The 22,973-nt window shown below is 62.7% G+C and overlaps 2 long non-coding RNA genes across 2 annotated transcripts; one reads left to right on the plus strand and one right to left on the minus strand.

Annotated features, from left to right (window-relative positions):
* Window positions 1–9,969: 9,969 nt before the first annotated feature.
* Window positions 9,970–15,502, minus strand: LOC308658584. The gene is made up of 3 exons (XR_014024204.1): window positions 15,366–15,502; window positions 14,498–14,681; window positions 9,970–14,455 (listed from the first exon to the last, which is right to left on the minus strand). It is a non-coding gene; the product is annotated as an uncharacterized lncRNA (long non-coding RNA).
* Window positions 15,503–16,321: 819 nt separating this feature from the next.
* On the plus strand, window positions 16,322–22,493 carry LOC308658580. Its single transcript, XR_014024203.1, has 2 exons — window positions 16,322–16,462; window positions 16,949–22,493. It is a non-coding gene; the product is annotated as an uncharacterized lncRNA (long non-coding RNA).
* Window positions 22,494–22,973: the final 480 nt, after the last annotated feature.

The following is a 22,973-nucleotide window of genomic DNA, read 5'->3' on the forward strand; positions in this document are numbered from 1 at the left end:
GACTGGAATCTGAGCTGTCTGCCTCGGGGCGCGCCGTGGGCTGGGGGATGTGGGAGGGAGGGGAGGTGCAAAGAGGGACAGAAGGGTTCTGGGGTGGGGAGGGGAAAAAGATGGGGGTTATAGGATGGGGCACACAACTGGAAGAGGATTATGGAATAGGGAGGGGCTGTGGGCCACGGAGGGGCTGTGGGGTAGGGAGGGGTGTGGGGTGGGGAGGGGTCATGAGAAGAGGAGGGGCCGTGGAATGGGGTGACTGGCTGAGGAAGTGAGTTATGGGAAGGGGTGGGGGACGATGGAATGAAACCAGGAGGGCCTAGGAATGGAATGAGCACCGAGGGGAGGGGCTATGGGAAGCCAAGGGGGTTATGATACAGAAGGGTCCCTGGTGAGGTGGGGTCTGTGGACACTGGGGGCCTTGGGGGACAGAGGAGTACACACCAGGGGTAGTGGGGGCTGGGATGGCCAGGGGTATCCTGGGCCATGAGGGAGAGGTCAGAGCCCGCTCAAGTGCCTCCGGCTCTCCGGCTCTCCAGCTCTCCGTGGCCACCCGGTCCTGTCTGATCTGGTCCTGGGTGCCGGGCCAGACCCCAAAGGCCAATGGAGGTTTGCAGAACCACATTGCAGGGACGGATTTAAGGGTGGACACCAGCTCTGGGAGCAGGGCTGGCCCTGGCCACTCGCACAGGTCCACGGCAGCCTCTGGGTTTCCCCGTCTGCCCCACCTGGCTCCTCTGCCCTGGGTCCTACTAGCTGGGGAGCTGGGGCCTGGGTAGACTGAGGGTACCCCATCTTCTCACTTGCTGTGAGAGGGAGTTGGAGGCCACAGCAGGGGGACCAGGACACACACAGGTCTGAGCATGGCCACAGAGAGGGGAGGGTACCAAAGAGATCCAAGGAGACTTGAGGGAGGCAGAGAGGTCAAGGGAAGAGAGGAGGAGGGAGAGGGGTCTGGGTAACAGAGGGCCATTATTGGGGTCTTGCTCCTGGGTGAAAGTGGAGCCCCCTGTGAGAGACCCCAAGGCTGGGCAGCACCCTGCTGAGCCCCAGTCCAGGCTTCCTGGCTCCTGGTGGGAATGTACAGACCCCAGGAACTAAGATGAGGCTCCTGAAAATGAGACTGGGGTCTTTGGCCCTGTTTTCCTCCCACCAGGGGCAATGCTCAGTGCAGTCAGGAACGAGCCTCCGCAGATTGACAAGAACCAGACCCAGAACCAGGAACTGCCTCCCGCCCCGGGCTGCAGCTCTCCCCTCCCCCACAGGCCCCGCAGACAGACCCTCACCATCCCCCTCGCCACCCCCTGCCCCCACCACCCATCTGAGGCCCTCGTTAAGACCAGTGGTGACCCAATGGGCACAGTTGGGTGAGAGAGTCTCTTGAAGCTGTCTGTCTCCATGAGGATTTCAAAGGCTGTGCTGGGTAAGCCACCTCCACCTTCCTGACCTCATGGCAGTGACTTGACCAAGTGACAAAGTAGCTATCCATCACGTGTGGGGAGGGAGGTCTCCACAGGCCTTTATGGTAAACATCCGACCTGCTCGAGATTCCCAAAGCGGGGCTCGCAAGATGAAAGCCAGCCTTCTGAAGAATGGCTGGTGGGCACTGCAGGTGGCCCAGGGGTTTTGGGGGCACAGGGGTCACAGGCTGTGGAGGTGGGGAGGGAGATGTCAGCCCAGCAGCCTTCTCTAGGGACACAGAAATCAAATCCCAGACATGGAAGGGAACTGGGAAGGGGCCTCCAGAAGCTACGGGCTGTGTCCTGGTCATCTGGAGAGCCAGCCACGCTGGAGCCCAGCTGCGTCCAGGCTTGGGACCCTTAGGGTGGCTGTGAATGGCACATTCTCACCCTGGGCTTTCCCCAGGGAGTTCTGAGACAAAGTTGGGGGAAGAGCTTGCGCAGACTTTGGGAGAGTGGAGTGCTCCTTTTCTTGCCCACCCAGGGGAGCCGCTGGCCCTCAGCACCCCCAACTGTCGCACTACCCTGCTGTAGGCGTCTGCCCCTGTGAATGCCGAGGGTGGGGCAGGGTGACCTGGGCCTGTCCCCACAGTCCCTCCTTCTGCAGTGGGCTTCAAGCTGGACCTGGGACAGAATCCAGTGGAGCCCCCGGGGCGCCAGGGCCTGGGGAGCAGGAAGGAGCTCATGGGGGCAGGATCTTGTGATGCAGACAGGCCAAGGCACAGTTACTCTGAAAACAGGTGCGCGGGGGTCCAGCCTCAAGCCTCGCCCAGGGTGGGGGCTGGGAAAACAGAGGTGGCCCAGCCCCCGCCCCAACAAAGCCCCTCCATCTGAGCTGGGGACCGCCAGGTTGGAATGTGTTTACCTTTGGCCCAACCGATTTCCTGCTTTTTAGAAAAGGGGCTTAGAGAGGGCTGTTAGACAGGCTCCTGGCGCCCCCGCCACCCAAAGGCACTTTCAGAATGCTCCTAGGCTGAGCTGAGTGCAGAGAAGCAAACAGGGGCTTGAATTTCATCCCCAAACCCCAGCAGGGGGTGGGTGGGGAGGAGCGGCTGCAGCAGTGCCAGAAAACCTTGGGAAAGAGGTTTCGAGGTCTCAAGCTCCAGAGAGCCTCTACACATGCCCCTGGGGGCCCCTGCACACCCACCCCCATAGGCACCCAGGGTAGGCTGCAGGGTCTTCACACTTGGCCCCCTCCCGCTGGTGTTTCTGTCCAGTCGTCCTGCCAGAGAGAAGGGGGATCATTTCACACAGTGGGGTCACGCCTGCTGGGCCAGACACCGCCCCCTGTGTTGGCATCTCTAACCCTGTGCCCCAGGGCCACGCACCCCTCCCTGTCCTCTGTCCTGTGTGTGCCCACAGCTGTGGCCCTGTGGGGTGAGGTCTCTGCCGGCATGTAATGACCTGGGCAGGAATCATAGACCACAGTGTGGGGCAGGGGCAGGTCGCTCACTATATCACTGAGGACAAAATTCCAGCATTGCAAAGGAAACAGAATCCTTTAAACAGGACTAAGGGGACCTTTGGAGTCTGACTCTGCCCCGAGAAGTCTCCAAACACTGAGGTCGGTGCCTGAGAAGACAGAAATCTCTCTGGGGGAGGGGCATCCAAGTGCTCAGAACTGGGGGCAATAGATCCAGTCTGGAAGCCCCCACAGCCCTCTCCAGCAAGGAGGGCCAGGAGGGCTCCGCTGCTGGTCAGTACCGACCCAAAGCTGGGTCTAGGCTCAGGGCACTGTGTCTGCAGCCTGCTCTTGCCTTCTGCAGCAGACCAGGCCTCTATGTGCATGATTGCAGGCACATGTGGTGCCTGACAAGCCCTGAGAGACTGGGCCTTCTCAAAGACTGTGTAACCCCCCCCCCCCCAAGGGGAAATGGAACATTCTAGAAAGAACTGTGGTCGGCTTTGGTCTCTGCAAGGCTGTAGTAACCATGCTGGTGAACCCAGTCCTGCCCACCCTCTCCCCCTCCCTCTCCTCTCCTCAATTTTCTCCTCCTCCCCCTCTCTGTGCATAGCTCCCCCAGCCTGCTCCTGGTGACACTGTTGGCCCCTTTCCAGGGCTGAGGGGAACTGGTGGGGGCCCCTTCCTGGAAGCCCACCTGCAGGCCGGCTTGCTGGGAAGGGGCCTGCTCTCCCTGGCGGCTCCCCCCGCCCGCAGCCGTTTCCTGGAAGCAGTCACTGTGGGTATTCTGCTCCTTGTCAGCGCCCAGCCTGCAAATAAAGCAGACACTGTGCTCCTTGTCCTTGGGGAGCCCCACTCCATCACCCCACACCTGGCTGGACACAGGCAGGCAGCCTGTCCGCAGGGAGTGGTGCAGGGCGGGGGCTAGACCCATAAACCCAGGGCAGGAGGCTCCTTCCCCCTCTGCTGCCCCGCAGGACACCTCTGTGCCAGCATGTGCCAAGCCCCAGGGCACCACAACTAGCTGTGGGTACTGTGCCCCCAAAATGGGGCCCTGTGCAGACCCCAACGAGAAGCTGGCATGGCCACAGGGCAGGAAGGCCGCGGGCCCCACGCTTTGCAGAAGCAACTTCTGCCTGGATGGAAGATTCCAGAGGAGATCCCAGAGCTGGGGCTGCACGGGGAGGAGACATGGGGGGGTGGGGGGCTGGGCAGAAGCCTGTGCTGGAGTGGGAGGGAAGAGAGGCTGCTGGGCCCTGGAGGGTCCAGCTGGGGTCTGGCGGGTTCCTGGGGGGAAGGGAAATGAAGGCAGAAGATGGCTTGGAGGCCTAGGAACATGCTGGCTCCAACAGAAAGGGGGACCCAGAGCTGCCCAAGCCCTGGCCCTTCCTGGGTGAGCTACGTCTTCACACTGGGTCCCCGCACTGTGCTTCCCACTGGTGGGAAGGCACCCAGCAGGGCATGTGGCCAGCTCTGGGAGCACAGGCTGTGGGCTCCAGGCTGCCAAGAGACAGATGAAAGAGAGAGGACCCAGGTGTGACCACAGGGAGCCGCAGCATCCAGGTGGGATCATGGGAGTCGGGGTGACCGGTGGGGCTAAGGGTTGGGGGTCAGAAGTCTGAGGCCCCTGAGGGAGAACAGGCCCAGGTCACGAGGCCCAGCTGACCTCCAGCCCCAGGGCCCAGACCCCCAGTGCTGGGTCAAGAGCTTGAGGGGAGAGGAGGTGTGGAGATGGGCCTGGGGGGAAGGCGGCCCCGAGGGACGCTGGGAAGGACTGGTTTATTCAGGTGGCACTCAGATCACGCCGCGTGCCTGTCGGCCCCACGGGATGCAGGGAGGCGCGCGCAGAGCCCCCGACGGGCTCCCCATTGGCAGTTGGTGACATCACCCCTGTGTCAACAGGCCAGGTCTGCAGCTTCCCGGCTGGCCAGGGTTTATGGAGCGGGACCCGACCCCGCTGGGCCCCCACCCCACCCGGCCCACACACTGGCCCACTGTTAGGGGTCTGGGGGTGGAGGCTGCGCCATGGCCTCCTGGCGCCAACTGCTCTTCGGCCCGCCTCTGAGTTCCCGGCACAGTGGCTGCCCCTCTGAGCGTTCCTGGCCAGGGGATGTGGGGGCCCCAGGTCTGGCCCACACCCCTCCCTCTGGAAAGAGGCCTGGAGCCAGGGAGAGGGCTTGGAGCCCCAAGGCCAGGGCCTATGGCTCCGTGGGGAGGGGCGAGCGCTGCCTCTGACAGGGGACTCGCCAGGAGCTCCAGGGGTCCCTCCCAGGTGGGAGGCCCCACAGACCTCCCCCCGCCCCCTGGGCCTCCTGGTTGGCACTGCCAGCCACTGGCCAGAGGGAGAATAGGGAAGGGCCATGATGGCGACTGTCCCCGTCAGCCCTGTCACTCTCCTTGGATGGGGACGTTCTTGCCCAGACACTGGAGGGGCTACCTCTGCTAGCCAGAGCCTTCTGAGCCGAGTACACCTCCTGGGCCTGCCACAGGCAGCCAGGACAGACTTCCCAGGCCCTTAGGAGTGGCCCTTCTCGGCTGAGGGGCCGTGGATCCCAGAGGCTGACCGGTTCCTGGCTGTCGTGGGAAAGACAGCTCCTTTTCACCCCCAGCCCCGCCTGCCTCCAGAGCGGCCTGTTGGGTCCCCTCTTAGGTGTGTGCCACCCTCATCTGCTCCCCTCTCAAAGAGGTTTCTGGGGGCTTCACAGAGACTGCTGGTGATGCCCTCAGAAGTGGCCGAATCCTCGTGGCCTGGCCGTGGACAGGCCAGAGAGGCCCCAGATGGGGAGGGGGAAGAGGGAGAGGAGGGGAGGGCTCAGCTGCCTCCTCCCCAGCTCCTTCTCACCAGTCTCCTCACCCAGTGAGCATGTCCAGGGGCCCCTGGAAGAGCACATCACATTTGAGTGGGGCCAGGGAGGAAAGGTGGTGTGGAGGGGAGCAGGGAAGAGCTCAAGGAGGGGCAGAGAGCCCCTAGTGCCGCCCAAGAAGGTCCTTGCCAGGTGTCACCCTAACCCAGCTCCCTTGGGCTACCAACCCCCACACTCCCCGCCTGTCTGTCCCCACAGCCCTTCCCCATGACCAGGGATTGGATCTGACTCTTCTTGCTCCTCTCCTCCTTTGCCTGCCCCATGGGGTGGTCAGATCTGCAGCCTGTGTCTGCCCTGCCCACCACCCCTCCCCTCAGGCCTGGGACCTCCGGTCCTGTTGCCCCACACCTGGGGGTGAATGGCCTCACCTGGGTGGTGGGGCAGAGGGCATGTGTGCCACAAGGGGCCCCCATGGGACACGTGTCTGTTTGCATTTCAGGGGAAGCGGCTGAGATAAAGGGCTGTTTTCCCAGGGGCACAGGCCAACAGGGGGCTGAGGGGCCGCAGGGAGTCAAGGCCAGGTCCTGGGCTTCACACAACCCTGTGCTCCCCCGCCCAGGCCTTTGTGGGGAGCGAGAGAACCGGAGCCACAAGCCCTATCAGCTCAGGACCCTCCCAGTCAGCCCACAGGGTCCCAGGTGTGACCTCCCACATTGGAGCCCTGTCATCTGATTACCTGACTAAGGCTGCATTTCCAGTGTGCTCTGGTTTGGGTGGGTCTGGCCCCTGCCTGCGGGGGCCCACCAACCTAAGACAGGGGCACTGGCGGGTGTCAGGGATGCGTGGGAAAATCCCTGGCAGAGATGGGAGGGGTGCGGACAATAGGATTAAGGGTTTCCATTATGTTCAGGTCCCAGGTAAATGCTCCTGGGGAGGGGGCTGCCTGGGAGCTCAGCCAGCAGACAGGCAGGTTGGGTGGGAAGGACCAGAGAGGGCCTCTCAGGAAGTGGAATTCAGACCCTCCGCCCCAACCTGCTTGGCAGGGCCTCAGGAGCTCTTTGACAGCAGAAGGCCTGGAAGTAGACACCCTGCCTGCCCAGTCCAGGCCTCATGGGGCAAGGAAGGGCAGTCCCCAGAAAAACTAGCCCGACCTGCCATCAGGAGGACCCCAGCAGCCCGGCCCAGGAAGCCTCCTCTGTAGGAAGCATCAGGATAGGTCCTGTGGCCCTCCCTGAAAGCTCAGCCTCCCATCCCTGGCCTCCAAGGCTCAGAGGCTCTGTGCAGCACTTCCTGTAGGCCCACCAGTCCCTGAATTCATGCCATGCCCTCCTCTCCCACTGCCTGTGCTTTGGGGGGTCTTCAGGTGGGTGCATGAGCAGAGTCGTGACTCCTCCCCAAGACACACAGCTCCAGAGCAGGCTCCTTCTCCTGGCCAGCACCCCTGGCTCAGTGGGTGTCTCAGACAGGGTACCCCTGCAGACCCCCAGGCCAAGGCCTGGAGCTCCCAGCATGTCTCCGGCTTTCTTCCAGGGCCCCACCCCAGGAGAGTGCAACCCATCACTCCTGGCCAACACCAACCTCAATGTGGAGACCGTCCCCACAGAGGCCAGGGCTCCATCCCTCGGGTGGAGGTGGGCAGGGCTGAGCCAGGGGACGGGGCGAGATGGAGCAGGAGCCACCGCTGGACGCCCAAGGCAGCCTCCCCCACCTGCCCAGGAACTTTGCATGGAACTGGAAATCAGGAAGGGGCTGGTGAAGATGAGCAGAGGAGGCCCCTGGGAGCTGCTGGGGAAGGGCAGAGGGAACCACTTCCTTAGAGAAGTCAGACGCTCCCACTGGCCCTCAGCCCTTGTCCCTGAAGTAGCTGGACTCTCGTGACCTGCCAGCCCACGGCAGGGCAAGCTGGACTCCCTGGGCGCTGCTCCTCAGCTCCTCTGGCCCTCACCGCCCCGTGCACCACTAGCACACATGCTTCAGTGTTCCTTCATTTTTAAAGATTTAAACTGTGTTCAACAACTGTCCAGGGAAGAGCAGAGAGCTCACACCAGGCAGCTGGATACCAGGCAGCGGCCAGGCTTTCCAGCCAGCCCCAACAGAGAGGGCCACTTGACGTGGCCTGACTGCTCTTTCCTTTTGGCATTGGGACTGCCATTCCAGGATATGGGTGCCCAAGGAAGGGCAGCCACCGCCCCTGAAGATCTTCCAGAAGGTTCTCTGTGGTGCCAGGGTAGGAAGTGCTGGCCCTGGGGCCCTAGGGAAGTTGCATGGGCAATCAGGGAACAGGTCCCAAGCTTGGGGTGCCATGGGGTCCAGCTGCCAGGCAGGGTTGAAGTCTGACTCTGCGTTCCCACCACCAGAACCCTGAGAGTAAGGCCAGAAGAGCACGCTGTTGGGGCAGGTGGACAGGACTCTAATGAGGCGGCCATTGGGGAATGAGGGCCACTTGCCAGGCCTGTCTGGGAGCCTAACTGGCCTCTTCTTCTCATGAAAACCCCATTCTACAGACAAGGAAATGGCACAACCCTGAGCTCCTGTAGCCAGTTAGAAGATAAGTCAGGACTCCACCCCAGGCTACCAGCTCAGGGCCATGGTTCCAAACACCCCCTGACACTACCCCTGGGCTTGGGTTGGGCCTAGGAGGCCAGAGATCCCTACCCTTCATGGGGCATGGTCCCTGGCCAGAAATCAGTCCTAGAGTTCAAGGGACCGGATATGAGCAGACACAGAAATGGAGAACTTTCTAGAAGGTGAAAGGGCTCCACTGCTGGGGCGGGTAGAGGAGAGCAGATCTCTGTTGAGCCCTCACAGCCCCCTCCCCAGCACAGGCAGAGTGGGCAGGACAGACAGGTGCAAAGTCCCAGGACACTGACCGCAGAGCTCAAACAAGAAGAGAGGCTGGGCCCCCTGCAGCGGGCGGCAGGGTGGGGACGTGCTAAGTGGGGGAGAGGGCACTGTCTGGGCTGCACAGGGGAGCCCCTCAGCCATCCTGAGGGTCACCTCACACTGCTCACCGTCACCCTGAGAGGCAGCCTCTGAGGAGGAGACTCCCCATGCCTGGCCCGGATGGGGATCCTGAGCCCCAGCCCTGCTCGCACACCTGCCAGGTCACCCTCACTCACAAGCACACTGAGTGTCTCTGGGTCCCTTCCTGGCAAGTAGGGCCTTGCATCCAGCTTTGTGCACACAGGGCTCCTGCTTTCCTCCACACATGGCTCCACCAGGTTCTTGTGCCCTGCCTACTGTGAGGTGCTCCTCTCTGCCACCTTCCGCCCTCCATCCCCACACTAGGTCCCACTCACGTCCTAGCCCAGGGCACGGGCCCAATTCCAGACCAGCCCCCACAGGTCTCGAGAAATAGAGTATCTCAGGAAGCCTAGGGACCAAGGGGACCTGCACTCTGTCACGCAGAGGCTCTCCCTGGAGACAGAGGAACTCAAGCCCAGATGCCCTGCACAGCAGAAATAGGGTACTGCTCTCTTCTGTGGGAATCCAGGGACAGCAGAGTCCAGCTGAGCTTGGGTGGGGGCAGGCGGCAGCAAGATGACAGCTCATGTTCCCCACAGCTCCATGCAGTGCTGGGAGCCAAGGAAGCTCCAGAGAGGGGTGTCCCACCAAGTATGGACCCCAGGCAGGCGCAGGGGCCCCGGCCCAGATGGAGGTTCACAGGGCAGCCTCTCTCCCCACGAGGTACTGCAAGGCTAAGACATGAGAAGGAGGCCGGCAGACATCGGACCCCTGCTCTGGATACCTCTGAGGGCCATCGTCAGAACCCCTAGTCCCTGAGCTGCCCACTGGAGCACCTGGGGACTAGACACAGTGTGGGAGGCAAAAGAGACTTGGCTACAAGGTGGCCCCAGCCCCAGAAGGTGCCATGGGGCTGGACCCAGATGGTGGGAAGGACAGGGGCTGGCTTTGTTCCAGGAGGGGACTGTGCCTTGGTGCATTTGCAGAGGGCTTTGGAGGCTGGGGGTCCACAGCCACGGCCCTACCACCTCAGGGAACCCAGAGCCTCAGGTGTGCAGGTGAGGCTGACCCTGCCCTGGGTCTAGGACCCTTCCACCCATGGCCCACCCATGGCCTGAGGAAGGAAGCCTGCCTCCTGAAGCCCTGGCCAGGCCAGGATGGGAACAAAGGGGCAGGGGTGGGGGACGCCCAGCCACGAGGGCCATCTGTTCAGGGTGTGGTATGGCCAGCTCAGGAAGGTCAGAGGCCACTCTGGCCCGGAAGAGCCCCCAGACACCTAGATGATTGCAGCCAGGCCCTGGTCTCTGCCTGTCCCTCTCCTGGGAGCCGGGCAATCAGAGCAGTTCCAGCAACAGTGTTTATTTTCAGATGACATTTTTGAGAAGAGCGGCCTTCCTCAAACGCCCGACCCTCTGGCTGGAACGCGGGGAGCCAGCAGAGATCTCCCCACCAGACCCAGCACAGCCTCTGGTCGGGGCAGGAGCTGAGGTCCATCCTAGGGACACACCAGTCAGCCACAGTCAGACCGGCAACCCTGCTCTGGGCTGTGTTCCCAGACTTGCTGAGTCCCAGCGGGGTGTCCCCAGCCCCATGGCCCAGGGCTCACACACATGCAGAGACAGCTTGTCTTGGCTGGCTGCGCCCAGCACCTCTAGTGTGGGGTCCTGGGACCCTTGCCCCTGTGCACACACGCAGCGCTGTGGGCTGCCTTAGCACCTCCGCCTCTGCGGGCCGCCTGCGCGCCTTGGCCTCCCAGACACCCTGGCCTGCCCCAGCCCTCCTCTGAGCCCTCACCTCCAGTAAACCCACTGTGGCCCTCAGGTCACCCAGTCTCAGCCCATCTGGGACACCGTCGGGCTCTGAAGGCAAAGGCTGGATGTGGGGGATGGCCCCTGCCTCTGGGATTCCCCGGCGGCCATTCCCCACTGACTCGAGGAGTCTGTAGCCTGACCCCCACCCCCAGCCTGAGGCTGGAGGGAAGGGTGATTGGGTGGACCTGCACCCTGGCTCTGCACCCGACCTGGCCCTGACCTAGGCCTGCAGCCTGGTTTCCAAATCTTGCTTCAGAGTTTCACCAGACCCCCTGCCCCCCCTGCCCCCCGCCCCAGGGTGTCCCTGGAGCTTCCTGGAAAAGGCCTTTGTTTGCCCACTCTTCGGGTGGTGTGTGGAACAGGGCGGTCCCACAGCTTCTCTCCTGAGGGTCTCACAGGCAGCTCCCCTCTTAGCAGGTTCGGGAAACAGTGGGTCCTTCCCTTTCCCTGGTGGTCCTGGCCCAGGGCCCTAGGGCCCTGGACAGGCTGCAGAGGGGCAGAGGGGTGGAGGGGCTGCCTCTCTGCCCCCAAACTCCCAGCTTCCTGTCTTGCAGCCCACAAAGCACTAAAGGTCCCGGACATCAAAGGCCCAGGAAGCCCCTTGCACTGAATTAAGTGCAAATGGGCCCGGGGCATGTGGATTGCATTTCCCACAATTATGCCTGCTCGGCTGCGGGCTGGGCTGGGAGGGGAGCTGAGAAAGGCCAGGCCGGGGCGAAGAAGCCTCTGAGGATACCCCTGGTGCCCCACAAAGAGCGGATTTGCACTGGGGCCTCCCAGGTATATGGCCATCTTTCAGCATGTGTGCTGCCCCGCTGCGGTCCCCAGCCAGAGCAGCCCACAGGCACGCTCGCCAGACCAGGGTTCTTGGGGTCTTCACCCACATGTGAGGGTCCTCACCCTATCTGGACACAGCAGCCTGTGGGCACATAGGCAGGTAGATATAGGCCTCTGTCGAGTCCCATGGGGGTAGGGGGCCAGGGGGCTTCCAGGCCAGGCCCACGGGGCCACGTGGGAGCCCAGGAACAACACTAGAGAGACCCACAGCAGTGCCTGCTTTGCTCCCCACCATGGCAGATGCCTGGAGCTCTCACTGGGTGGGAAAATATTTCCCAGGCTCCCCAGAAAGTTCCAGAAGAGAGGGAGACAATGGCCTGAAGGGGCTGCCGGTGGAGTGGGCAGGGAGCTAAGACCAGTGAAAGCTGGAGGAGTCAATGATCCAGGGATTCTTATCCTTTGGGCCTCTCTCAGCATATACTGTCCCCTCTGCAAAGCAAGCTGAACAAACGTGGGGCTGAGGCTCAGGACCCCGCGGCCCCTTCACCTGCTGCCCAAGCCAGCTCAGGCCCAGAGCCAGCTCAGCATCGCCCACAGGCTCAGCCCCTGTTCCCAGGACACACACATACAATGTCTGGGGCACACGGGGTCTGTGAACCATCCTGTCTCCTCTGGAGTGGAACGTGCCCAGCTCATGGCCTGGACTTGGCTTGGAGCTGGCCGGGGCCACAGGGTCGGGTGACTGTGATGGCACTGCCCCCTTAGGGCCCCATCAGTGTGTGAGGTGAGGAGACCCAGCTGCAAGATGTCTCTATTGACCCAACTTGTGTCAGTGGGCCTGGGGTCCTTCCTGGTCCTTGTGGAGGTAGCCATGAGAGGGAGTACTGAGGCCCAGGGGCCAGTGGGGGAGGGAGAGGCAGCCCACCTCGGGCCTCAGCAGCTGCTGGGCTTCCAGGCCCGTTCCCTTTGGTATGAGTATCCACTGTGACCGACCATGTCGCACTCACCCAGGGAGCTGCAGCCAACCTGTCAACAGCCTCCAAGGCAGGGACAGCTGCTGTTCCAGAGGGTTCCCAGGGACCAGCCTGTCCGGAAGCATCCTCTCTGCCCCTCCCCAGTGGGAAGCCCCCACTACCACCCACCCCTCCTTCTCTTGGGGAGAGAAAATGGAGCTCCAGGAGAGAAGGGGGCTCCTGAGCAGCCTGCCCCCCCCCCAGGACCCCACCCTCAAGTCTCAAGCCCTGCTCTGCAGATAGGGAGGAGAGGCCTGGAAGGGCCTGGGCTCAGCCACCTGCAAGGTGTGGCCAGGAATCTTGCTCCCACCCCACCTGGGTCGAAGGTCTTTGATTAGAGGCTGGGAGGAGGGGAGGTGCCCTGACTGATGGAGACAGCTGCTCGCCCCCACGGGGGCTTCCCTCTCGTGCTGGGGAGCCAGGCTGCCGCATCAGTCACGCCCACCCGGTCCAGGCTATCACCCTCCACTTCTCCTAATCCTCCTGCCGGCGTCTTCCCAAGAGTCCAGGCAGTTGGACACATTTTCCAAATTCTCAGGCCACTGCTGTTTCCTCCTCAAATTCCTCGCCCGCCCCCCACACCAGCCGGCCCCATCCCAGCCCTGGGAAAAGTCTGCTGCCCACGGGACACAGGCCCCTCTTGGCCAGGCTGCACCCAGCGCAGGGGGTGAAGCAGCAGCTGGTGGTGGAGGTGTGGGGGTGCCAGGGAGAAGAGCCCGTGACGGGGGTGTCGTGGGAAAGCCGCCGAGAAGGCTACCCAGAGGCCCCTCCTGCACTCCCCATCCCACCCTCTGCCTCGATTTCTGGCCTTCAAGGGGCCCTAGGGAGAAGCAGGTGGGAGTCCCAGCTGGGGAAACTGGGGTTCTGTGGCTCCAGGCTCTGCCAAGAATGTCCATCTGCCTGTGTTACCTGGCTCCCAGCGTGGGTACCAGCTCACCCAGCCTGAGCTCCTGACCGTTAGGTCACCAGGGCAGGACCAGGCCAAGCCCAGGGAGCCTGCAGGCAGCTCAGACCACCTCACAGGTCCCACAGAGCAGTCCACTCTGCGGGAGGGGCTCCACACAGGTTAGACCCCCAGCCCAGAAGGCTATCAGGCCTTGGCTCTGAGGCAGGAGAGGGTGGTGGGCAGAGCCAGAGGTCAACCCCAGCCAGCTGGGCAGAGGGAGGTTCTGTGGGCTGTGGGATTTCTACCCCACACCCATCCCTGTGTCCAGGATGGCTGGGAGATAAGCTCTAGGCTTAGTGAGAAGACAATAACGGTGGCCACTGGGCCACGTGGTGACCGACCCTGCCGACAGGGCAGGTTTACTGATGATAACAGTTGGGGGAGGGCAGAGGCAAGACCAGACCCTGGACCCCAGCCTCCCCTCGAACTCTCCAGGGCCAGCTGGCGTCTGTCAGCCGCTCTGGTCACCATCAGCCTGTGATTGTGTAACCAGCAACTTATCGATGCCTGTGGACATGCTGTGCAGGGTGGGCTGTGGGGCCAGGGCGCCCTTCTGTGCGGCCGTGTGATCATCGGCAGGTCCTCCGGCCGGCTGGGCCTTTGTTCTTCCCGCCACCCACCGCCTGCTGGCCTTGATCCCTGGCCTCTGCCCGCCAGCCCCCTTCACGGCCAGGGCCAGCTCCCCTGTGGCCGGCTCAGCCCCACCCTGGCCCTCCCTCCCTGAGCCCTGAAGTGCCTGCTCAGCATCCATTTCTACTTTGGTATTTCTTATCTCTTTCTCATAATAAAAATCAGAATTCTCTCCCTTTCCTGTGGGAATGGGCCAGAGCAGTGGGCTGCAGGGTTGAGCTGGCCCTGGCCGCCGGGCTGGGAACGGCATTATCAGTCCCGCCCTCTCTGCGTGGACACTCTCACCCTGCCTTTTCAAACTTGTCATCTCTGACTGAGACCCTGCTTCCTTCCACAGTCCACTGCCCTTCCCAGGCCCCGCGGCCTGCGGGGCGTTCTGGAGGAGCTGGTCTCTCCCCAAGGGGCGTCTCCGATAAAGCCACTATGTCCCTCAAAGGGGTTGGGGCCCATGTGCTCCAGGGGCATGTGGCTTTTGCACGTTGCATCCCCACATTTATCACAGATGGCCAGAGCTGGCCTGGGCTGAGGCTGAGAGGCTGAGCACAGGAAAGCTGGGGGCCAGGACAGTGAGGGGCCGGAAGCGAGAGGACAGGGAAAGGTCTCACAGGAGGTGAGGGCCACAGGGATGTCTGGAGGTCCTGACTTCCGCCAGAGCTGGCAGCAGGGTCCGCGCTCTGTGTGCCAGGGACGGCAAACAGGACCCACTGGTCCCTTGTGACTACAGAAGCTCCCGCCGCCCGTGCCTGTCGCGGCCTCACAGGCCTTTCCACTTTATTGTAGTAAAATACAGATGGCCGCTCGGCGTCCTCACACGGGCTCCGTTCACCTCCTCTCCTGGTGGAGGCTCCTTGGCTCTGCCGTGGCTTCCGGCTCTCTTCTCCTTGGGCAGATGGAAAGCAGAGGCCACACCTCGTGAGAACAAGGGGCCACAGAGGAGGAGAAATGTCGTCTGATGTCCCTCAAAAAGCCCCTGGCAGCAGGGACCATGGCGGGACCACAAGGGCCACAAGCGACAGGGTAGAGGCCCAAGTTTAATAGAAGTGGAAGGTGCCCAGGGCTGTGCCCTGGGGCAGGTCAGGAGAGTGGCCCCTTTGGCCTGACCAGACCCCTGCCATGTGGCCCACCTGCTGGTGAGGGTCCCACACAGTCCTGACAGCAGAAGGGCATCGCACCTTCCAGACTCTGGTTGTCATTAGCTGCTCCCAGCAGGAGGAGGGGCGGGTGGGAGGCTGGGCCCCGCAGCCAGAGAGGATCGAGCTCACACGGGGCCACCTGGACCTCATTATTCTTAAGTGGTCTGGTCTGAGGGTTTGGGGAGAGAGGAAAAAGAACTGCCACCCCCAGGTCTGGGGAGCCCCACCCCCACCCTCCCACCCCCCTCTCCAGGCTGGCACTTGGGGGCTCTGGCCACCAGGGACAACTGAACCCAGAGGGCGTCCTGTGGCCGGCTCAGTCCCAGCAGAACAGGCGGGAAAGATTGGGGATGGGGGGCTGGGCAAGCCAAAGGGAGTTTGGAACTCAGGAGATAAAAGAGGCCAGACCCTCCCCAGTCCTTTCCTGTCACCTGTGGTCCTCTGTCCTTCAAGAAGTTGACAGCCAAGCCTGGCACAATGGCGCACGCCTGTAATCCCAGTATACCAGGAGGCTGAGGCAGGAGGATGGGGAGTTCAAAGCCAGCCTCAGTAAAAGTGCAGAGGCTGGCTGGGAGTCTTTCAAGGCTTGGGGATCAGAGCAGATGGCCATAGAGAACCCTGGGATCCTGACCCAGGTCTGCTGTTCCCTATACCCCCAGCTCCGATGCCCACGCAGAGGGTCCCAGCACCCCTGGGGGTGCCCAAGAGCCCCGAGGAGGCTCCTGACCCCTCCTGCAGAGCCACAGGAATGTGCAAGATGGCCACTGGGGGAGAAGCAGGCAGGGGTGCCGCGGGCGGGGCCGGGCGGGGCTAGGCCTCTGTGGGAGGCTGACCTGGGCAAAGGCGTCATCCCTCTGTGTTCAGACCCACTGGGTGAATCTGCACTAAGTGAAGCACAATCAGCACCGCCAAGGGAGCCATCAATTGTCCTTTCTTCTTAATCCCTTTGGCTTAGGGCTTCCCCCGCCTGGACACTGTGTCCGAGGGGAACGCTGCCCAAGGGCACACGGGCATCCGTCCGGGGACATTCGGGCAGCGACCAATCCCTGGCCGCCCTGCCGTGTGCCCTGCACCGAGGTCCTTTTCTCAGCCGGCCGGTAGGGGAGCAGCCACTGTGGGTCCCTGGGTCTTGGTGAGACAGTCAAGGATGGGCCCGTGATGGAGACCAGCACACAGCTCTGTCCATGTCTGAAGGAGTGCGTAGGCCGGGAGAGAGGACACCTTCGGAAAACAGCCCGCTTTCCTGACCCACCCAGCACCAACCCTGAGACCACCATGGGCTGGAGCCCAGCATGGCCATCAATACATCTCGTTCCAAGATGTCCAGACTGGACTTCTGGGGGTCCAAGACAGTGGGCCCTTGAAGAGCCTCCAGGTCTAGCCTTGGCCCTGGAGGACCAAGTGAGGGCCCACCAGGACCACGGAGAACTTCAGGAGGGCCAACATGGCCGGGCACCCGGTGGGATACTGCGTCCCTCAAGAAGATCACCCGGGAGGTGGTTCCCAGCGTCCACCTCTGTGGGCCCAGGTACCCACGGCCCCAACTGGAAACGGCTCCCCTCCCCAGCAGCTCTCAGCTAGATGGGCCCTGGAAGGGCCACCGCAGCCCAGGGAAGAGGCCACCCTCCCACATCAGGAAATGTCCCTGATCCTGTCTGACTCCAGCCGGCTTCCTCCCTTCCTGGCTTCCCCTGAGGTGGAGAGCAAGCGGCCCCTCCCTGCCCCATCTCAGAAGGGTGCCCCTCTGAGCAGATAAGCTCCCAGGCTCCGGAACAAAGGTGCCAGCACTGCACCTCTGCTCCGAAGTCTAATTGGTCTTGGGGATAAGCCGACCTCATCAGGAAAGAGGCCTGAGCCCCTCACAGCGGGCTGGGAGCTGTGACCTAAGCAAATAATTGCTTCAGGGAGTCAAGACTCAAGGCCTTGTGGCCAGGGATCTGAGCTTCGCTCCCCCCACCCCTCCTGCCTGACCCCTTGGTCTTGAGATCCACAACATGGCTTTGCATTTCTCTAGAGCTTTTCCAGATGCCCTGCAGCCCAACCCAGTGGAGACGGGTGATGGAGCTGGCGATGGAGCAGGAGGAGAGGCGCCCAGAGGGCAGAGGGGCGCTGCGGGCCCAGCCAGCCATGGACCCTGTCCATGGATCTGGTGGGCCTGGCCTCCTCACCAAGAGGGGCGTGTGGGAACACACCCCATTGTGGTGGGGTGTCCAGGAACACGGCAGTAATCAGGGACCCACCTGGGTTCCAGGAACTTCTCCATGTCTCCTCTTGGCCTGGGCCCCATGGGCTGAGACCCCTTCACCGGACCAGGGTGAGAACTAGACTTCCACCTCCCAGTCCTAGGCGCCAGTCCCCAGAACTCTGTCATGGCTTGGGAGGGGCCACTCAGCTGGTTCAGGGGACTACCATCCTGTGTCTACGACTTCAGGACCCTTTCTCCCTCCCGGCTCTCAGGTCACTCAGTCTCTTGGGTGGGACTGCCAAGAGGGGTGAGTGGCTCTCAGACCCTCTGTCCCAGGAGCACCTGTCCCACACTCCCACCGCACTGGCCTGCCACTCCTCACCCCAAGACACAGAGCTGGGTCTTCCTCCCCAGATCTGCTTGTTTTGTGTCTGCTTGTTGGTCAGCACCCCAGCCATGGGGTGGCTGAAGGTCCTCTACTGCCCCAGCCCTTGGAAACGCACAGCCTTATGAAATGGCACCCACCTAGCTGGCTTCTGGCTGGAGCAGGACCTACGTCTGACAGTATGGTGGCCAGGTCTCCTCCACCTCCTCTCAGCTCCAGGACTCTCCTCTCTCCAACCTGCTAATCTGCTTCCTGTCCATGCTTCTCCCAGGACATCTCTCCCATCAAAAGCTGCCCCTGGCCCCAGCTAGACACCCTTTCTGGGTCCGGCTGCTCCAGGCCTGCAGCCACCTCAAGCAGGGCACTCCATGCCCCGGGCATCCCACTTTGTCTCCATCTGGCCCCTGGATTTGCTGCCCCTGAAGCTCTTCTCCTTCTCTAAATGTCCACTTTGTCCCCTTGGAGTCCCTCCATCCTCTGAAGACACTCATCTGTTGGGCCAGCCCTGGTCCTGTCCACCTGGCAGTCTCCTCTCCAGAAATTCTGTTTCTGATCCTCCTCACACAATGGCAAGGCATCAGAAGGGGAGACCAGGCTCCGGGGACTTCCCCAAGGGGATGGACGCGGGGAACAGGGGAGCCGTACCCAGGGGTGGCCAGATCCCCAAGAGGTCTGTCTTTGGAGCCCATGGCTGGGACAAGAGGCTTCCCTTGGTGCCTGTGTGTCCTGTGTGGAGTCCTCCATGTCTAGCGCTGGCACACAGAACCTCCACTCTCCTGAAGGTTGGTGCAGCCTGCTCACTGAGTCCCATGGGCTCCCGGTGGCACTGGACTTGGGGAACTCTTTGGTCACAGTAGGGTAGAGAATGGGGATCCAAAGCCAACCCGAGGACCACGCCAAACTACCAAGGTCTTACTTGAACAGGAGACTCCCATCCGGAGAGGTCCTGCTGGCCATCCTCTGGAACCCTGCCCTCCGGGGCCACCCACAGGGCTCCAGCGGGTCTGGGGTGCCCTCCTCCCTGGGTTTGCCCACCCCTACTGGAAGAGGAAGCTGAGCCAGCCGTTCCGAGAGTGGGTGGTGGTGCGGCCATTTTGTGCCTCTCTGAACCTTCAGGAGGGCTGTGTGTAGGGCCGACCGGGAGAGGCAGGAGGCTGGAGAGAAGGCAGAGGAGCGTCAAGGGGAGGGGGTGGAACGTGGGCAGCATGGTGAGGAGAGGCAAGGGGGAAACAAGGTGGCCCAGCAGCCCTGGGGCCTGGGCCAAGTCCCCCTCCGGAGGCATATGATGCCCTGCTGGCCTGGCTCTGCCTACGGCGTGTGGGGTTTGCAGAAAGTGCTGATCCGCTAAGCCCCATGGGCCAAGCTGGGCTCGGAAGTACAGGAAGGAACATGGTGCCCCCAAATACTGCCCAGCCTCGGGCACTGCTGACCCATCTCCCATTTCCAGGGCACCCGGGGACGGGCAAGGCGTGGTGCTCGGCCGGGCCACGGGCCCTCACCCGGGGAGGAGGTTAACACCCACACTCCTTGGACAACTCTGCCTGGTGGCTTGGGTACCTCCCCACAAGAGCCCCCAGAGTGCTGAGCATCTGTGCCTCCGAGGGAAGAGGAAGGAAGGTGGAGAGCTGCTGGCCTGGCCTGGCCTCTGCCTAGCCCCAGAGTGCCCTTCTCTGGCAGGACTCCAGCGGGTCTGGGGTGCCCTCCTCCCTGGGCTTGCCCACCCCTCCTGGAAGAAGAAGCCTGGCTTTGGAGGGCAACCAGCTCCAACCGGCCTCTCCCCTCCCACCTGCCCACTCGCCCTGGCTGGGGAGGGGTCTCTGGGGGGTGGGAGAACGGCCTGGAGCTCCAGGGGTCGTGGGTAGTGGGGAGAACCAGGCTTGTGCCTTTGTCTGGCCTCTTGGCCCTGCTGTCACCCCCTGGGGTCACAGACGTAAGTGTGACTAGTCGATGATGGGCCCTGCACGTGGAAGGAAGGCCAGACTGGGCATGGAGATCTGTTGAGGGTCCCCAGAGAGAAAGGGAGGCCCTGGGGGGGAAGTGAGGCCAGAGGCAGGCCGGGCCACAGTTGAGGGCAGGACAGAGAGCTGGGCCCAGGAGCTTTCCCTTCTGGGAGTCTCCGTGCAGCCCCCAGGGCTGTGTGCCACGTCATGTGGGAGCAGGGAGGCCGTGCACTGGGAGGCTTGGATCTGAGACACAGCCCCCCAAGACAGTGTGACAGGGAGCCCAAGAGAGGGACCCAGGATCAGGATGCTGGGAGCAGACAGGGGATGGGTGGCTGAAGTGACCCTCCCTTGGGCCACAGGAGGGCCTGGCAGGGCCGGGTGGGGCCACAGAGAAGGACCAGGGGAGAGCTCCAGAGGCTGGAAGGTGTGGAGGTTCTGGGTGAGAGGACAGGGCTTGGAGGCCGGGCTGAGCTGGTGCAACTCAAGCTTAGCCTGGCCCAACGGCAGTGGGAGCAGGGGACGGGCAGGGACCTCTGGGAGGAGAGGAGGCCCAGACAAGGGCCAGGGAGGGCCAGGACCAGTGGCCATCTGAGGGTATCAAGGAGTCAAGTTGGCAGGACTCGTGTGGGCTGGACCTTGGGCTCTGGGGCGAGGCTGCGTGCTCAAGGGCGCCCTCCTGGAGGCAGCAGAATGGCAGACAGGCAGGCGGCCGCTGAGCTCCGCCAGGAAGGCCCTGAGCCCCTTCCCCGCCCCGCCCCGCCCCCAGCCCCTGCCTCCCCCTCCTGCTGGCTTGGGCCTTCTGGATCCCATCAGGTGCCACAGCAATCTGGCTGTGACATAATGAGGCAGGCTGGGGTCGGCGGGGTGACCTCTCGTGGCCCCAATGTTTGGAAATCCCCAAATCAAAATGACCCACAGACGAGCCTGAGACTAGATTTTCCGAGCGGGCCCCTCCAGTTACCCAGACCCAGAAGACAGGCTTCCTCCATTACCGCTGCCTGGGGACAGGAACTCAGGGGCCAGGTCGCAGGACCACCCCGGGCTCAGAGGGGACCCCCAGACCGGGCGGCTCCCCTCTCGGGTGTGTGTGGGGGGGCTCTAAGGGCTGCCCAGAGCTGCACACAGGAAACCAAGGCCCGGAAGAGGGATATGTGAAAGGGAGTGTGGAGGGCAGCAGTACCTGAGGGTGCTGCACCCTGGCACCCACCAGCTGAGCCAGCTCAGGGTGCAGGTGGGCTGGCGGACAGGACTGGGCAGGAACCAGGACAGGGCAGGGCACAGGGTGCTGGAAGAGGCCCACATGGCCAAAATCAATCTGCCTCCCGCTGGGGGAGGGTGGGAGTCCCTGTGGCCCCTAGTGTGGGGCAGGGGTATGGGACGTGGTGACCCCCAGCTCAGGGTTTTGTGGGAACAGCCCTCCTCTGTCTGTCTCCTCTCCAGGTGTGATTTGGGAAAACACACACACACTTTTCAAACTCCATGCTGAAAACTTGAGCATGAAAATTGAATGTCAGAGAGTCAGTAATCTCTTTCCCAGAGATAAGACACAGCCCCTGGAGGAGGGGTGAACCCGATCCCTCTAACACAGAAAGCAGACGCGGGCGGGCAGGCAGGGCTGGGGGCCCAGCAGGAGGGCGGTCCTGGAGAGACGTCCGCCCTGGGGGACACTGGAGCTTCCTGGAGGGGCTGGCGGCCCTGCCTGTGCGCTGGGCTTTCCTTCTTTGGGCAGGTCATCTCTGCCGTGAGGCTCAGGTTTCCTGGTGGCGCCGTGGCCTCCTGACCTGCTCCCTCAGACCCTAATTTAGGCTGCGGCTGTCTCAGGTTTCGAACAGCTAAGCCGGGAAGGACTGCTTGGCCATCTCCATGCACGACCTTTCTGTCCAGTGTCCGGCTGCCTCCTGGGCAGCAGCGCCACCCCTGGTCCGGGCCTGGGGACTCCCTACACAAGCTGCCCCTGCCTCCAGGCAGCCCTGGCGCTCTCTGAGGCGTGTGTGTGTGTGTGGGGGGGGGGGGGGGGCTCATGAACTCTCCTGCCCAGGTACAGGCCTCTGGGAAATGGGAACAAAGAACCTCAACATCAGTTCTTGCCTTGGTTTCCCTGGTGAAGCACAGGAAATCTCTCTAGGTTGTCCCCAGCAGTCCCCACAGGGACAGTGCTTCTATTTCAAATATCAGGATGTCCTGGGCCTAGGATCTCCCTGCCCCGAAGGGGTGGTGGTCCGGGTGTGTGAGCCAGACCCACATTCTGTTCTGCAGCAGCATTCCGGGGGTGGGGGTGGTAGGAAGGCGCCCTGTGGAGTCAGCTGGCCTGGCTTGGGGGCAGGAGGCCCCAAGGTGCAGCACACACAGGACCATGTTCCTCTACTGCCCCCACCAGGCAACCTGAGGCCTGGGGCTGCTCCCCTGGGGACTCACTGGTGGCCCAGCCCAGGATTCCCCTGAACATGGGAGACCCCGGTGTCCTAAGAGGTGGGGTCCCTGCTTAATGGAGTACCACAGAAGCCCTCTTAAGGGTTGGGGCTGCTTGTCCTGTGCACAGAAGGTCCCAGAGCCCCAGAACCTGGGAGTGGGAGGGGCCTGCACCACTATCTCCACAGACCCCAAGATCTAGGGACTGTCACCCCAGCCCTGGCACCTGACCCCATTCATCCAGGGCCCCTGCAGCTCCCCATACCCTCCCCCCGCCCCCCTGAGCCCCTTACAATGTCCCGGCTCAGGCGAGAGGGGCAGGAGAGGGGCGCACATAGCCAGTCAGGGCTGGCTAAAGGCCAGAGAGAGCTTCTCCCAAACTTGGTGGTGTCTCCTCACTGTCCTATGCCCTCCAGGGGACAGTCAGGAGGCAGGAGACCTCTGTTGTCTTCTGTTTGCCTGCCCCTCCCAGCGTTGCCATGACGATGACACCAGGGTGGGGCGGGGGGGGGGGAGTCATACCTCAGAGGTGACTAAGTGCGCTGGAGGCCTCGTGCCAAATGTCAGACACCCCCTCACGACTCTTGCACCCAGCCCCGGCCCTCTGCCCCCCGCCCTACCAAGAATGTTCCATGAGCTCCATACACAAGCACGTGGCCCAGTGCGCCAGGCCAAGGCGACAGGCTGGCGCCTACTCCCATCCCTTTGCCTCCACCTGTCCCCCTTGTCCCCTCTTGGGACAACAGCCCTCAGCTCCGGGCCTTTTGGTGGGCACTCCCTGTGTTTCCAACTCATTCCCACAGCTCTAGGGGGGCTTTTTGCAATCTGCACCCCCTCTGTACCTGGGGTCCTCCCAGGCCTTGGTCCCCCAGTTCCCAAGGTTCCCATAATACTGCCTGCGAGGGGGCCCAGGGTGGAGAGGAGGGTCCTCCGTGAGGAAGTGGTTAACTGTGAGGCAGTGGGGGTGCGCAGAAGCGGCTCCTGCGCCCTCCCTGTATCTGGGGAGGTGGCCTAGACCTGAGAAGTCAGGGTGCACAAATGGTCTGAGCGACTAGTGCAGCCCTTCCTGGCCCTGTTCTCAAAGGGCTTCTGGGGGCACCTTGCAGTTTCCCTTGTC

Source organism: Spermophilus citellus (assembly GCF_964194105.1).
Source record: "Spermophilus citellus genome assembly, chromosome: 2".
NCBI classification, from domain to species: domain Eukaryota; kingdom Metazoa; phylum Chordata; class Mammalia; order Rodentia; family Sciuridae; genus Spermophilus; species Spermophilus citellus.